The sequence below is a fragment of the Oncorhynchus keta genome, unplaced genomic scaffold, assembly GCF_023373465.1.
Source record: "Oncorhynchus keta strain PuntledgeMale-10-30-2019 unplaced genomic scaffold, Oket_V2 Un_contig_5789_pilon_pilon, whole genome shotgun sequence".
Lineage (NCBI taxonomy): Eukaryota > Metazoa > Chordata > Actinopteri > Salmoniformes > Salmonidae > Oncorhynchus > Oncorhynchus keta.
In genome coordinates this window covers 16122-32242 of record NW_026288507.1, presented here as the reverse complement: position 1 = coordinate 32242, position 16121 = coordinate 16122, and positions in this window count along the sequence as shown.

Genomic DNA, 16121 nt, shown 5'->3' with positions numbered 1-16121 from the left:
TTCGATGGATTTTTTAAAACTAGACGCCCACCTACACCTGCTCGCCACTTGTCTCCGGCGTGCACAATATAGCCAATTTGACTGCAGCTGGCATATCTAAGGGGAAAACAAAGTTAGCCTACAGGACAAGACTCATGACGCATTAACCTGCAACTACTTCCTTTGGCAAAATATTTGCACGGGGGTTTTATAAGACGTATGCTGGCAAGGTCGTTGTAAAAAAAATGGGCCTGGTTGTAAGGAGGTTATATAAACATGTTTTTTTTTTCTTCACAAAAGTAGTAGACTGGGCCTTTAATGGTCCTCTATTACCCGACCGATTTAGCCGTCCGCAGCCAGCACCCCACCCCCCAAACTACTTCCTGTGGCTACTCCGTATATTCCTACGTGAAAGCCTGTGTAACCCATGGCGACGAGCCTCTGTCCTCCGCTATGCTCTACCCGCTCTCTTCCCAGGCTGTCAGTCTCCAGAGACAAATTCATTAACTCCCGTATAAACAGTTTGACACACACACACACACACACACACACACACACACACACACACACACACACACACACACACACACACACACACACACACACACACACACACACACACACACACACACACACAATCCCAGCCTTTCACCCACTTAACATAATATGTCATCTGTCTATCTGCTAACAGATAGCCATTCCAGGACAGATAACGTACATGGTTGCTTTTTCTCCTAATACAGGCATGTCTGTCCAATAGAGTCTGCCTGTCAGACCCCAATGGGCCACCTGGTATTTTGTAACGAAAACAAAAGACAATCTAGACTATGTAACAGAGTTTATCTGAAATGAGATGACATGTCACTGTGTTCTCATGACCCCAGCCAGATGTTCTTGTAGCAAACATCTCAAATGGCACTCTAGGGTACACTACTTGTGACCAGGGCCCATAGGGGAATAGGGTGCACACTACTTGTGACTAGGCCCATAGGGAATAGGGTGCACGCTACTTGTGACCAGGGCCCATAGGGAATAGGGTGCACACTACTTGTGACCAGGGCCCATAGGGAATAGGGTGCACACTACTTGTGACCAGGGCCCTATTCCCTATATAGTGACCAGTGACCAGGGCCCTATTCCCTATATAGTGCACACTACTTGTGACCAGGGCCCTATTCCCTATATAGTGCACACTACTTGTGACCAGGGCCCTAGGGTGCACACTTCCAGGGCCCATAGGGAATAGGGTGCACGTGTACCAGGGCCCTATTCCCTATATAGATCCAGGGCCCTATTCCCTATATAGTGTTCACTACTTGTGATCAGGACCCATAGGGAATAGAGTGCACACTACTTGTGACCAGGGCCCTATTCCCATATAGGACCAGGACCCATAGGGGGAATAGGGTGCACACTACTTGTGATCAGGGGCCCTATTCCTATATAGGACCAGGTCCCATAGGGAATAGGGTGCACACTACTTACTAGACCAGGCCCTATTCCCTATATAGTGCACACTACCTGTGACCAGGGCCCATAGTGCACACTACTTGTGACCAGGCCCATAGGGAATAGGGTGCACACTACTCGTGACCAGGGCCCATAGGGAATAGGGTCAGCCTCCTCGATTGCTAGAGCGGCCTCTAGAGTCTTGGTGGCTCCAAACCTCTTCCATTTAAGAATGATGGAGGCCACTGTGTTCTTGTGGACCTAATGCTGCAGAATGATGGAGGCCACTGTGTTGTTGTGACCTTCAATGCTGCAGAATGATGGAGGCCACTGTGTTGTTGTGGACCTTCAATGCTGCAGAATGATGGAGGCCACTGTGTTCTTGTGGACCTTCAATGCTGCAGAATGATGGAGGCCACTGTGTTCTTGGGACCTTCAATGCTGCAGAATGATGGAGGCACTTGTTCTTGTGGACCTTCAATGCTGCAGAATGATGGAGGCCACTGTGTTCTTGTGGACCTTGCTGCAGAATGATGGAGGCCACTGTTCTTGGGGACCTTCAATGCTGCAGAATGATGGAGGCCACTGTGTTCTTGGGGACCTTCAAAGAAGATGGAGGCCACTGTGTTCTTGGGGACCTTCAATGCTGCAGTATGATGGAGGCCACTGTGTTCTGTGGACTTCAATGCTGCAGAATGAGGCCACTGTGTTCTTGTGACCTTCAATGCTGCAGAATGATGGAGGCCACTGTGTTCTGGGGACCTTCAATGCTCTAGAAATGTTTTGTCCCTTGTGCCTCGACACAGTCCTGTCTCGGAGCTCTACCGACAATTCCTTCAACCTCATGGCTTGGTTTTTGCTCTGACATGCACTGTCGACTGTGGATGTTATATAGACAGGTGTGAGCCTTTCCAAATCACGTCCAATCAAATGAATTTACCACAGGTGGACTCCAATCAAGTTGTAGAAACATCTCAAAGGATGAACAATGGAAACAGGATGCAACTGAGCTCAATATCGAGTCTCATAGCAAAGGGTCTGAATACTTATGTAAATGAGGTATTTCTGTTTTTGCTTTTTGTCATTATGATTGTAGAATAATAAGGATCATTTTTTTCTAAATCAATTTTAGAATAAGGCTTTAACGTAACAAAATGTGGACAAAGTTAAGGGGTCTGAATATTTCTGAACGCACTGTACGCGCTATTCGAGATGGAAACACAATACCATAGATAAACAATACCGTGGATAAAACAATACCGTGATAAACAATACCGTGGATAAAACAATACCGTGGATGAAACAATACCATAGATGAAACAATACCGTGGGATAAAACAATACCGTGATAAAACAATACCGTGGATAAAACAATACCGTGGATAAAACAATACCGTGATAAAACAATACCGTGGATAAAACAATACCGTGATAAAACAATACCGTGGATAAAACAATACCGTAGATAAAACAATACCGTGGGATGAAACAATACCATAGATAAAACAATACCGTGGATAAAACAATACCGTGAAACAATAAAGATGAAACAATACCGTGATAAAACAATACCGTGGATAAAACAATACCGTGGATAAACAATACCGTAGATAAATCAATACCGTAGATAAATCAATACCGTGGGATAAAACAATACCGTGGATAAAAACAATACCGTGGTAAAGCAATACCGTGATAAAACGTTCTTCGTGTAGAAAGAGAGTCGGACCGAAATGCAGCGTAGTGGTTACTTAAACTTTAATGAAAAAAGTGACACATGAAATAACTATACAAATACAAAAACGAATGTGTCTGAATTACAGCCTATCAATACCAGTGACAGGAACAATCACCCACGAAATACACAGTAGAAACCCAGGCAAATACGGTTCCCAATCAGAGACAACAAGAATCACCTGACTCTGATTGAGAACCGCCTGGCCAAGCCTATACTAGACACACCCCTAATCAACCACAATCCCAATGCCTACAAAACCCCAATACGACAATACAATAAACCCATGTCAACCCTGGCCTGAACAAATAATTAAAGAAAACACAAAATACTAAGACCAAGGCGTGACAACCTTGTGGGGAAAACAATACCATAGATAAAACAATACCGTGATAAAACATTATGGATAAAAACAATACCGTGGATAAAACAATGTGGATAAAACAATACCGTGATGTAAACAATACCGTGGATAAAACAATACCGTGGATAAAACAATACCATAGATAAAACAATGCTAGATAAAACAATACCTAAAAACAATACCGTAGATAAAACAATACCGTGGGATAAAATCCTGTAATCCCTACACATTCTTTGCGCAGCTAACCTTGTGGGGACATACAATTCAGTCCCTTTAAAAATGATATTTTCCTTAACCCCTAACCCTAACCTGTACCCCCCTAACCTTAACCCTAACTCTAGCTCCTAACCTTACCCAAAAAACCCTAACCCTAACCTGTACTCCTAACCTTAACCCTAACTCTAACTCTAGCTCCTAACCTTAACACAACCTCATTCCAACCCTTAACCTAATCCTATCCCTAAACTCAGTCTAACCCCTAAACCCCTAGAAATAGCAGTTGTTCACATTTTGTTTGTTTAGTATTATTTTGGAGACTTATGGTCCCCACAAGAATAGTTACACACACACACACACACACACACACACACACACACACACACACACACACACACACACACACACACACACACACACACACACACGTGCGCACAGTATCTTCCTTCCTCAGCTGTAGGCTATCTTCTGTTAATACTTAATTAGTATTAGATCTCCCATCAGAGGATGTTACTAAGCCTCAACCTCCACACTGATACTGACATGAGGACATTAGGCCAATTCACCATTCGCCGATTCCCACTATTCTACCAGGGAATGTTTTATAAAACCACATACAAACCACTTCCCATGATGTAAATTCGACCTTGGTAGACGGGTAATTAGAGGTCAGTTGAATCATTTAAAAATGTGATCACAATAAGGGTGTGCATGTCCTGAGTCATAACCAAAGAGACAAAAAGGCAAGACAGCTCCACCTTTCATCCTTGTGTATTTGACTGTCCCTGAACGATCTGAATGACTGTCCCTGAAATGACTGTCCCTGAATGACCTGAATGACTCCCTGTCCCTGAATGACTGTCCCTGAACCTGAATGACTGTCCCTGAATGACTGTCCCTGGAATGAATGACTGTCCCTGAATGACTGTCCCTGAATGACCTGAATGACTGTCCCTGAATGACTGTCCCTGAATGACCTGAATGACTGTCCCTGAACGATCTGAATGACTGTCCCTGGACGACCTGAATGACTGTCCCTGAATGACTGTCCCTGAATGAATGACTGTCCCTGAATGACCTGAATGACTGTCCCTGAATGACTGTCCCTGGACGACCTGGAATGACTGTCCCTGAATGACCTGAATGACTGTCCCTGGAATGACCTGAATGACTGTCCCTGAATGACTGTCCCTGGACGCCCTGAATGACTGTCCCTGAATGCCCTGAATGACTGTCCCTGAATGACTGTCCCTGGACGACCTGAATGACTGTCCCTGAAAATGACTGTCCCTGGACGACCTGAATGACTGTCCCTGAACGACCTGAATGACTGTCCCTGAACGACCTGGAATGACTGTCCCTGAATGCCCTGAATGACTGTACCTGGAATGATCTGAATGACTGTCCCTGAATGACCTGAATGACTGTCCCTGAACGCCCCTGAATGACTGTCCCTGAACGACTCTGAATGACTGTCCCTGAACGTCCCTGAATGACTGTACCCTCTGAATGACTGTCCCTGACGACCTGAATGACTGTCCCTGAATGACCTGAATGACTGTCCCTGAACGACTGTCCCTGAATGACTGTCCCTGAATGACTGTCCCTGAATGACTGTCCCTGAACGATCTGAATGACTGTCCCTGAATGACCTGAATGACTGTCCCTGAGACGATCTGAATGACTGTCCCTGAACGACTGTCTGAATGACTGTCCCTGGACGACCTGAATGACTGTACCTGAACGATCTGAATGACTGTCCCTGAATGACTCTGAATGACTGTCCCTGAATGATCTGAATGACTGTCCCTGGACGACCTGAATGACTGTCCCTGAACGACCTGAATGACTGTCCCTGAATGACTGTCCCTGAATGACCCCTGAATGACTGTCCCTGAATGACTGTCCCTGAATGACTGTCCCTGAACGACCTGAATGACTGTCCCTGGAACTGTCCCTGAATGACTGTCCCTGAATGACCTGAATGACTGTCCCTGAACGATCTGAATGACTGTCCCTGACCTGAATGACTGTCCCTGAATGACTGTCCCTGAATGATCTGAATGACTGTCCCTGAACGATCTGAATGACTGTCCCTGAACGACCTGAATGACTGTCCCTGAATGACCTGAATGACTGTCCCTGAACGCCCTGAATGACTGTCCCTGAATGACTGTCCCTGAATGACTGTCCCTGAACGACCTGAATGACTGTCCCTGAATGACTGTCCCTGAATGACTGTCCCTGAATGATCTGAATGACTGTCCCTGAACGATCTGAATGACTGTCCCTGAACGCCCTGAATGACTGTCCCTGAACGATCTGAATGACTGTCCCTGAACGATCTGAATGACTGTCCCTGAACGCATCTGAATGACTGTCCCTGAATGACCTGTCCCCTGGGTGACCTGAATGACTGTCCCTGAACGACCTGGAATGACTGTCCCTGAACGAATGACTGTCCCTGGACCTGGAATGACTGTCCCTGAATGATGTGACTGTCCCTGAACGCCCTGAATGACTGTCCCTGAACGACCTGGAATGACTGTCCCTGAATGACTGTCCCTGAATGACTGTCCCTGAACGACTGAATGACTGTCCCTGAATGACTGTCCCTGAACGACCTGGAATGACTCTCCCTGAATGACTGTCCCTGGAATGACCTGAATGACTGTCCCTGAATGACCCCTGGGAATGACTGTCCCTGGAAATGACTGTCCCTGGATGCCCTGAATGACTGTCCCTGAACGCCCTGAATGACTGTCCCTGAACGCCCTGAATGACTGTCCCTGAATGACTGTCCCTGAATGACTGTCCCTGGGCGACCTGAATGACTGTCCCTGAACGACCTGAATGACTGTCCCTGAATGACCTGAACGTCCCCTGAATGACTGTCCCTGGACGACCTGAATGACTGTCCCTGAACGCCCTGAATGACTGTCCCTGAATGACTGTCCCTGAACTGTCCCTGAATGACTGTCCCTGAACGACCGTCCCTGAATGACTGTCCCTGAATGACTGTCCCTGAATGACTGTCCCTGAATGACCTGGAATGACTGTCCCTGGGCGACCTGAATGACTGTACCTGAATGACTGTCCCTGGACGCCCTGAATGACTGTCCCTGAATGACTGTCCCTGGACGCCCTGAATGACTGTCCCTGAATGACTGTCCCTGAATGACCCCTGAATGACTGTCCCTGGACGCCCTGAATGACTGTCCCTGAACGCCCTGAATGACTGTCCCTGAATGACTGTCCCTGAATGACTGTCCCTGAACGCCCTGAATGACTGTCCTGAATGCCCTGAATGACTGTCCCTGGACGCCCTGAATGACTGTCCCTGAACTGTCCCTGAATGATCTGAATGACTGTCCCTGAATGCCCTGAATGACTGTCCCTGAATGACTGTCCCTGAACGCCCTGGAATGACTGTCCCTGGACGACCTGAATGACTGTCCCTGAACGCCTGAATGACTGTCCCTGAATGACTGTCCCTGAACGCCCTGAATGACTGTCCCTGAATGACTGTCCCTGAACGCCTGAATGACTGTCCCTGAATGCCCTGAATGACTGTCCCTGGGCTTACCTGAATGACTGTCCCTGAATGCCCTGAATGACTGTCCCTGGGCGACCTGAATGACTGTCCCTGGACGACCTGGAATGACTGTCCCTGGACTGTACCTGAATGACTGTCCCTGAATGACCTGAATGACTGTCCCTGAATGACTGTCCCTGGATGACCTGGAATGACTGTCCCTGAATGACTGTCCCTGAATGACCTGAATGACTGTCCCTGAATGACCTGAATGACTGTCCCTGACCTGAATGACTGTCCCTGGACGCCCTGAATGACTGTCCCTGAATGACTGTCCCTGAACGCCCTGAATGACTGTACCTGAACGCCCTGAATGACTGTCCCTGGACGCCCTGAATGACTGTCCCTGAATGCCCTGAATGACTGTCCCTGAACGACCTGAATGACTGTCCCTGAACGCCCTGAATGACTGTCCCTGAACGCCCTGAATGACTGTCCCTGAACGCCCTGAATGACTGTCCCTGAATGACTGTCCCTGAACGTCCCTGGACGACCTGAATGACTGTCCCTGAACGCCCTGAATGACTGTCCCTGGACGCCTGAATGACTGTCCCTGAATGACTGCCCTGAATGACTGTCCCTGGGCGACCTGAATGACTGTCCCTGAACGCCCTGAATGACTGTACCTGAACGCCCTGAATGACTGTCCCTGAACGCCCATCCCGCACAGCAGTGTTAGTGTCATACTGCGCCTGGTGTCAAGAAGCCTGGAATGAATTCACCAGACCACCAATCAGCAACCAGTAAAGTTTATAGTAACATTCCTAGATCACCAATCGGGCACGAGGGCACCGTACTGACTTAAGCTAGCGGCTAGCGGCCACAGTAACAGCACTGATAGAGCCAGTCTAGTGCTACACAGCAGGGTTTTAAGGGCACCAAATCAACATCTAGGCAGTGAAGCTAGCAGCTACCACTCCAGCCCTGACAGCACTCATAAAGCTAGCGCCACAGTAAAGGCTAGCTAAGGATTTAAAAAAGTATTTAAAGCTAAAGCCCTTGGACGGTGATGTCACAGCCCTGACTGACTGCTGCCTGCCCCTGAAACCTTTGAACCAAGATCAGTACACTGATCCCCAGTCAGCTCAGTACCCCTGATTAAAAACAACAGAGAGAGAGAGAGGGTGGAGGGAGGGTGAAGGGGGATGAGGGAGGGATGGAGAGTGAAGGGGAGACAGGGAAAGAGGCAAAGATAAAAGAGGGAGGGAGAGAGAGAGTGGAGGAGGGGGATGAGGGGAGGGAGGGGAGAGGGAGTAGGGTGGATGAGGGAGGGAGGGAGGGAGGGAGGGGGGATGAGGGAGGGGAGGGAGGAGGGAGGAGGGAGGGAGGGAGGGAGGGAGGGAGGGAAAGAGAGTGAAGGGGAGACAGGGAAAGAGGCAAAGATAGAGAGGGGGAGGGGGGAGGGGGAGAGAGATTACAGAGGGATGCCTTAGGTTACAGCTATATAAATATATACTACTATATATACTATATTTTCATATTCTACATTGTACAATAGTAGTGAAGACATCAAAACTATGAAAATTACCGACATGGAATCAATGTAGTAACCAAAAAAAAAAGTGTTTAAACGAATCAAAATATATTTTATATCAAATTTTTCAAATAGCCACCTTTTGCCTTAATGACAGCTTTGCACACTTGGAATTCTCTCAACCAGCTTAACCTGGAATGGGTTTCCAACAGTCTTGAAGGAGTTCCCCACATACAGTAATTGGTTCAGACTTTGTTTTGATATTTTAACCTGCGTGTTGTGATTTGCGTTTGGTGTGGGGGGACAAAATCTACTTGTGCACGATGTTGCATGCACGCGTCGGTTTGGGTTCGTGCCGGAGAGGAAGGAAAACCGCACAGGGATTTCACCAATTTCACCAATTGTGATTTTTAAACAGTTTCAGAGTTTAATGACTGTGACAGGAGAAAACTGAGGATGGATCAACAGCATAGTAGTTACACCAGAATACCTAAATGACAGAGTGAAAAGAAGGAGGCCGATAATGTTTAATGCTTTTCAACCTGATAATTGGTTCAGAGTAGAGGTTGACCGATTATTAATCAGCCAACTAATTAGGATTTCAAGTTTTTAAAACAACCGGTAATCTGCATTTTTGTACGCGATTATTACATTGCAATCCACGAGGAGACAGCGTGGCAGGCTGACTACCTGTTACCCACGAGGAGACAGGCTGACTACCTGTTACTCCCACGAGAGACAGGCTGGACTACCTGTTACACCACGAGGAGACAGGCTGACTACCTGTTACTCCACGAGGAGACAGGCTGACTACCTGTTACTCCACGAGGAGACAGGCTGAGTTACTGCAGACAGGCTGACTACCTGTTACCCACGAAGAGACAGGCTGGTTACTCCACGAGGAGACAGGCTGATCACCTGTTACACCACGAGGAGACAGGCTGACTACCTGTTACTCCACGAGGAGACAGGCTGACTACCTGTTACTCCACGAGGAGACAGGCTGACTACCTGTTACTCCACGAAGAGACAGGCTGACTACCTGTTACCCACGAGGAGACAGGCTGACTACCTGTTACTCCACGAGGAGACAGGCTGACTACCAGTTACTCCACGAGGAGACAGGCTGACTACCTGTTACTCCACGAGGAGACAGGCTGACCACCTGTTACTCCACGAGGAGACAGGCTGACTACCTGTTACTCCACGAGGAGACAGGCTGACTACCTGTTACTCCACGAGGAGACAGGCTGACTACCTGTTACTCCACGAGGAGACAGGCTGACTACCTGTTACTCCACGAGGAGACAGGCTGACTACCTGTTACTCCACGAGGAGACAGCGTGGCAGCCTGACTACCTGTTACTCCACGAGGAGACAGGCTGACTACCTGTTACTCCACGAGGAGACAGGCTGACTACCTGTTACTCCACGAGGAGACAGCGTGGCAGGCTGACTACCTGTTACTCCACGAGGAGACAGCGTGGCAGGCTGACTACCTGTTACTCCACGAGGAGACAGCGTGGCAGGCTGACTACCTGTTACTCCACGAGGAGACAGCGTGGCAGGCTGACTACCAGTTACTCCACGAGGAGACAGGCTGACTACCTGTTACTCCACGAGGAGACAGGCTGACTACCTGTTACTCCACGAGGAGACAGGCTGACTACCTGTTACCCACGAGGAGACAGGCTGACTACCAGTTACCCACGAGGAGACAGGCTGGTCTACCAGCTACTCCACGAGGAGACAGGTTGACTTACTCCACGAGGAGACTGCGTGGCAGCCTGACTACCTGTTACCCACGAGGAGACAGGTTGACTACCTGTTACTCCACGAGGAGACAGCCTGACTACCTGTTACTCCACGAGGAGACAGGCTGACTACCTGTTACTCCACGAGGAGACAGGCTGACTACCTGTTACTCCACGAGGAGACTGGCTGACTACCTGTTACTCCACGAGGAGACTGGCTGGATCACCTGTTACTCCACGAGGAGACAGGCTGACTACCTGTTACTCCACGAGACAGGGCTGACCTGTTACTCCACGAGGAGACAGCGTGGCAGGCTGACCACCTGTTACCCACGAGAGACTGCGGGCAGCCTGACTACCTGTTACTCCACGAGGAGACAGCGTTACGTGAGTGCAGCATCAGAAGGACCTTGTTGCTGCAAGGAGCCAAGGTAAGGTGCATTAAACGATCTTATAAAAAAACATCAACCTTCACATAATCACTAGTTAACGCCACACGGTTGATGATATTACCAGGTTCACTATCTTGTCCTGCGTTGCATTATATCGATGCGTGTGCCCAAGCCATTTATCATCGAATCACAGCCTACTTCAACTTTGCCAAATGGGTTATGATTTAATAACAAAAGCGCATCGCTGAAAATGTAACAGCAATATTTAGACTAAGGGCTGCCACCCGTTCAATAAAATACTGAACTTCTAAATGAGTTTCCGGACTTATTAATGACCTGAGGCTCGAATTTCTGTGTCTTTATTATTTTATAATTAAGTTTATGATTTAATATTTGATAGAGCAGTCTGACTGAGCGGTGGTAGGCAGCAGGCTCAGAACATTCATTTAAACAGCACTTTCCTGCATTTGACGGTAGGTCTTAGCAATGCTTGAAGCACAGCTCTGTTTATGACTTCAAGCCTATCAACTCCTGAGATTATGCTGGCAATACTATAGTATCTATAAGAACATCCAATAGTTTAAAGGTATATGGAATACAAATGGTATAGAGGGAAATAGTCCTAGAATTCCTATAATAACTACAACCTAAAACTTTAACTGGGAATATTGAAGACTCATGTTAAATTGCACTATATATATATATTTGTAATAATGACAATTGCAACAATACTGAATGAACAATGAACACTTTTATTTTAACTACTTTAACTATTTTAAGTATGTAATTGACAGTGATATAAAGCTAGTGAATACAAATAGTATAATTATATATATATATATAATATATATATATAATTATACTATTTGTATTCATTTGTATCACTGTCAATTACATACTTTTATTTTTGAAGGCAAAACCGAAACCGCAAATTCCATGATTGTGCCTAATCCTTATGTGGTGGCTAGCTTCACAACATATAACCGGTCGAGCCTCACTAGCCAGGTGAAGTTAGCTGGCTGCTTATAACGTCGCTGGGCAACAGGGTTAATTAGCTGGCTAGCTATTTATTTTCCTGAACTGAAGTTCACTTAGTAGGCAAACAACAACTGGCAACCTAGCTAATACTGACTCACAAGGATTCCTACATCATTTCTAAGAATAATGAAAATTACTGCAGTTTCTAATGGTCATTGTTTTCAGGCTCGTTGTATTGGTGTTAGCTAGTACCGTGCTAAAGATAGCTACCCCAGAAGTTGCGGCCGTTGAACAAGTGATGCTTTATTACCAACGCGGTGGCCGGTATTTGCTTGTTTGCAGACTTTTTTGTACAGCTTTGACAGTGCTCACTGGATCTTTTTTGACACGCAAAGACCCAAATGGCGTTCCACAGTATGTTGTGAAGCTAATAGCAGTGATGCTATTACTGTGTAAGTCCAGTAGGGCAACATCTGAAAAATAGTGCACTTGGTAGTGTCTTTGGCTATGCCGACTTTGATATGACATGCTATTCTATAAAATCCTTTCTCCGTAATTGATATTACCTGATTGGGCTAATCATGTAAAATGTAATTAACTAGAGAGTCGGGCACCACAAAATAATATTTATAGAGCTGTTATCTTCCGATTAAACTTTAAAGACCTAGTAATATTTCACATCAATAGCAGTCAATATTAATCATCGCCTTAATTCAGTCTCATCTGAAAGTTGTAAATTCTGGTTATCTTCACGATCCCTGGCTAAAATGTTGTATCAGCAATACAAAATTGGGCTTAATTATTTATTTACTATTTACCTTTACTAATCACACATAATTACATATACAAAGAATGAATCATACCTTGATTACACATTACGTCATAAAGGAAAACGTCCCAAGTGGGCGGAACAGATATAACAGCTTGTTACACAAAGAAAAGGGCTGGGTTTGAGGAAAGAGCGGGAAGACTGAGGAACAAAAGGGAGAAGCGATGTCTCTATCGTAAATACAGGATCTTATGCATTCTAAATTACCGCCATTTGGAAAAAGGAAAATGCAATAAATATTTACTCTGAGCTGCGCTTCGGTAGGTTGGTGGTAGATGGAAGGCCGTGTTGCCCAACCGAGTCCTTTGTGCTTTGAAGAATGTCTCTGGAGGTAAATTGAAACATTGTAGTAACGTCGTAGTGTGGTAGACGGGATACTCTCTTTCTCTTTCCTAGCCCGCGTTTGCAGCTGCTGTTGCTAACTCAACGGCTAGAGGGGTATCACTTCTGTAGTGAATAAGAGTTCAAAGCTCATACCATTCACAACCAAAGCTCATGCTGAGGTTGGCTTATTCTGTAGCTGACATGTTAGTCCTTTTAACGCAGAGGCTGCAGACCTCACGTACTTGGAACAGGAGGTTATATTGTCGTCAAGGCTTTATATAGTGGAGCGAGAAGGGCGTGTTTCACAGTCTTCAGCCAATGTCTCTTCACAGGGGCAGGTCACTGATTGAGCATAGCCCTCACCTTATGAAAACCCAAACCTCTAAAATGACATTTAATCTTTTCACCAATAATTTTATATTCAAACATTTAAATTGAACAACAATTCCATGTGAATCCGATAACTCTGATGTGTAGACTTTCCACTGTAGAGTTTATGTCATCTTATCATTGAGGAGAATGTCTCAGACGACAACCGAACTGACATGTAACACTTCAGGTGTCGTAGGTGTGTGGAGTCAAACGCAGGAGACAGTGAGTGCAAAGCTGTGCGTCTTTAATAGCGCCAACGCATCCCAGGGTGCTCACAATAGTAACGGCCCCAAACACAGGGCATGAGAATGTACAACAGAAAACGTAACGACCAGGCACTAACACGTACTTCTAACAACAGAGCCGAAGGTTACACTGCAATAATCCCGCACAACAACCAGGCGGGCCGGCTGCCTAATAAAGACAAACTCATTAGCTGATTCAATCATGAACAGGTGCTACCACTAAACATACAAGGAGGGGAGGAAAAACAATCAGTGGCAGCTAATAGGCCGGTGACGACGACCGCCGAGCGCCAACCGCCCGGGAAGGGGAAACACCCTCGGTCGGACTCGTGACAGTACCCCCTCCTGACGCGCGGCTCCCGCAGCGCGCCGACACCGGCCTCGAGGTCGCCCCGGAGGACGAGGTGCAGGGCGATCCGGATGGAGGCGATGGAAATCCCTCAACATGGATGGATCCAAGATGTCCCTCACCGGTACCCAGCACCTCTCCTCCGGACCGTACCCCTCCCAGTCCACGAGGTACTGCAGGCCCCTCACCCGGCGTCTTGAGTCCAGAATGGCCCGGATCGTGTACGCCGGGGTCCCCTCGATGTCCAGAGGGGAGGGACCTCACGGTACCTCACTGTCACTAAGGGGACCAGCTACCACCGGCCTGAGGAGGGACACATGAAACGAGGGGTTAATTCGATAATAGGAAGGGAGTTGTAATCGATAACACACCTCGTTTATTCTCCTCAGGACTTTGAAGGGCCCTACACACTGCGGACCCAGCTTCCGGCAGGGCAAAGCGGAGGGTAGGTTTCGGGTCGAGAGCCAGACCCTGTCCCCGGTACAAACACGGGGGCCTCACTGCGGTGGCGGTCAGCACTCCTCTTCTGCCGTCCACTCGCTTGTCGTAGAGACTCCTGGACGGCCCTCCAGGTCTCCTTGGAGCGCTGTACCCATTCCTCCACACTTGGGAGCCTCGGTCTGGCTCGGATGCCATGGTGCCAGGACCGTGGTATCCCAACACACACTGAAAAGGGGACACGTTAGTAGAGGAGTGGCGTAGTGAGTTCTGAGCCATTTCAGCCCAGGGAATGTGTCGTGCCCACTCCCCCTGGCCGATCCTGGCAATGCGACCGCAGAAACCTACCCACCTCCTGGTTCAATCTCTCCACCTGCCCATTACTCTCGGGAGTGATAACCGGAGGTCAGGCTGACAGAGACCCCCAAGCGTTCCATGAACGCTCTCCATACCGAAGACGTGAATTGGGGCCCCGATCAGAAACGATGTCCTCCGGCACCCCGTAGTGCCGAAAGACATGGGTAAATAATGCCTCCGCCCAGTCTGCAGGGCTGTAGGGATACCGAGGAGCAGGAGGAGAGGCGGCCCAGGACTTAGAAAACCGATCCACAATCACTAGAACCGCGGTGTTCCCCTGAGGCGGCGGAAGATCGGTCAGGAAATCTATGGACAGATGTGACCATGGCAGCTGTGGAACGGGGAGGGGTTGTAGCTTCCCCTCTAGGAAGGTGCCTAGGAGCCTTACTCTGGCGCACACTGAGCAGAGGAGACATAACCCTTAACGTCCTTAACCAACGTAGGCCGTAATACCTCCCCTGAAGGCTCCCCACTGTCCTCGTCACCCCAGGGTGACCCGAGGAAGGAGAATAGGACGTGAGCCCACCGAATCAGCTTGTCCCGAACATCAGCGGCACGTACCTTCGCCCCGCTGGACACTGAGGAGGCGCGGGTTCAGCCCGTAACGCCCGCTCGATGTCCGAGTCCACCTCCCCATACCACTGGGGCTACCAGCTTAGAGGCGGGAAGGATGGGAGTAGGTTCGGTGGACCCATCCTCGGTGTCGTAAAGGCGGGACAGTGCGTCAGCCCTCACGTTCTGGGAGCCCGGTCTATAAGACAAAGTAAGCCGGAACCGGGTGAAGAATATGGCCCACCTTGCCTGACGTGGGTTAAGTCTCCTTGCAGCCCGAATATACTCAGATTCTGGTGGTCGGTCCAGATGAGAAAAGGGTGCTTAGCCCCCTCAAGCCAGTGTCTCCACACCTTCAGAGCTCTAACCACCGCTAGCAACTCCCGGTCCCCACATCATAGTTACGCTCCGCTGGGCTGAGCTTCCTTGAGAAAAGAAAGCGCAGGGGCGGGTTTTGGTGGCGTACCCGAGCGCTGTGATAGCACGGCACCCACCCCAGCCTCGGACGCGTCCACCTCCACTATGAATGCTAGAGAGGGATCCGGATGCGCCAACACGGGCGCCTCAGTGAACAGCGCCTTCAACTTGTTGAATGCCTGTCGCCTGTGCTGACCACTGCAATCGCACCGGGCCCCCAGCAGTGAGGTAATGGGAGCCGCTATCTGGCCAAAACCCGGATAAACCTCCGGTAGTAGTTGGCAAAACCCAAAAACCGCTGC